This window comes from Onychomys torridus, chromosome 1 (genome assembly GCF_903995425.1).
Source record: "Onychomys torridus chromosome 1, mOncTor1.1, whole genome shotgun sequence".
Taxonomy (NCBI): Eukaryota; Metazoa; Chordata; class Mammalia; order Rodentia; family Cricetidae; genus Onychomys; species Onychomys torridus.
In genome coordinates this window covers 137205177-137206664 of record NC_050443.1, presented here as the reverse complement: position 1 = coordinate 137206664, position 1488 = coordinate 137205177, and positions in this window count along the sequence as shown.

Here is a 1488-nt window from a genome sequence, read left to right as displayed (position 1 = left end):
TCATGGGTAAGGCAAGTGAGGTTACTTATGAGTCCAGAGGACGCAGAGCCAACAGTAGAACATGGGTTCTTTCCATTGCATTCTTTCCTTCAGTGCTTTAGGCCCTTCTGCATGCTAGGCAAGTGCTCTGACACTGAACTACTGCCCTAGACTGCCCTTTTCTTTACTTCTGTTGCTAGTATCTCCAAATATTTGTCATTGCTTTTTCTTTTTGGTTTTTCAAGACAGGGTTTCTCTGTGCCAACATCACCCAACACTAAGGAGGATGAAAAATGTCAAACTTGATCTCGCTAGGCAAAGACCCTTCTCCGAGGTCTCTTAATGCATCTGCTATAGAAGGTACTTGCTTCTCACTGAGATCTTTGCTTCCCTGGTCAGCTGTTCTGCTTAAGAAAAAAAGGATCATTCATAAGAAGTTACTAGTCCATAACTGGGCAAGTAAGAAACCATAGTCATTCAGTGACCTAGACTTTTGAGTCCAGCAAAGGAAATTCCATGAAATGTCCACATACAGTTAAGGATGGAGCAGAAATAAAGAGCAATCTAATTCAAAAGATTAATCTTACCATTAGAAACCTGGGATATCTGATGCCCATCTGGCATGGGCTCTTTCCAGAAGATCTGGAGCCAGCATGAGGCAGAAAATGGCAATACCTCCTTTGGGGAACTAATGAGTTCACCATGAGACCAACCATCCCGGCCTTCCACAGGCTACATACCCAAGGTCAGCAGGGGAAATGCAGTGCAACCACATATGGGAAGGCACCTTGCTGAGCTTTGAGTACCTTTCCTTCCCAGTCAAAATGGATTGTAGGGAACTGGAAATATGACTCCACAGGCAAAGTACTTGCACAAGCACAGGATCTGAGTCTGATCCCTAATAGTCACATAAGAAGTCAGACAGCGGTGCATGCTTGTTATCACAACGCTGGGGAGGTAGAGGCAAGAAGTGTCCTGGGCTCCCAAATTAACCAGCATAGCCAAGTCAGACAAACAACAGATCCCAGTGAGAGACCCTGTCTCAAAACGAAGTGGACAGCCATCCTGAGGAACAACACCTGATGTTGACCTCTGGCTTGCACATGAATGTGTACACAGATGGACTGTAGGGCTGTGGCAATGGCAAGAAGGAACTGCTGGCCAAACCCTGAGAAGGCATCCAACCTCTAAGGCAAATTAAAGGATTGCTTCTCACTGCTGGAAACTAATTGCAACACTCTGAAATAGTCTTAGAGTTTTCCTATAGTATCCGTGACCAAGAACCTCTTCCACAAAAAAGCAGAAATGCTAACATTCATCAAGAGTAAGGGAAAGAATTTTCCATGGTGGCAGGTCTGTAATCTACGTAAGACCCCGTATCAAAAGACAGTGACAGCCGGGTGGTGGTGTCACACCCCTTTAATCCCAGCACTGGAAGGCAGAGGCAGGCGGATCTCTGTGAGTTCAAGGCCAGCCTGGTCTCCAAAGTTCCAGGAAAGGCGTAAAGCT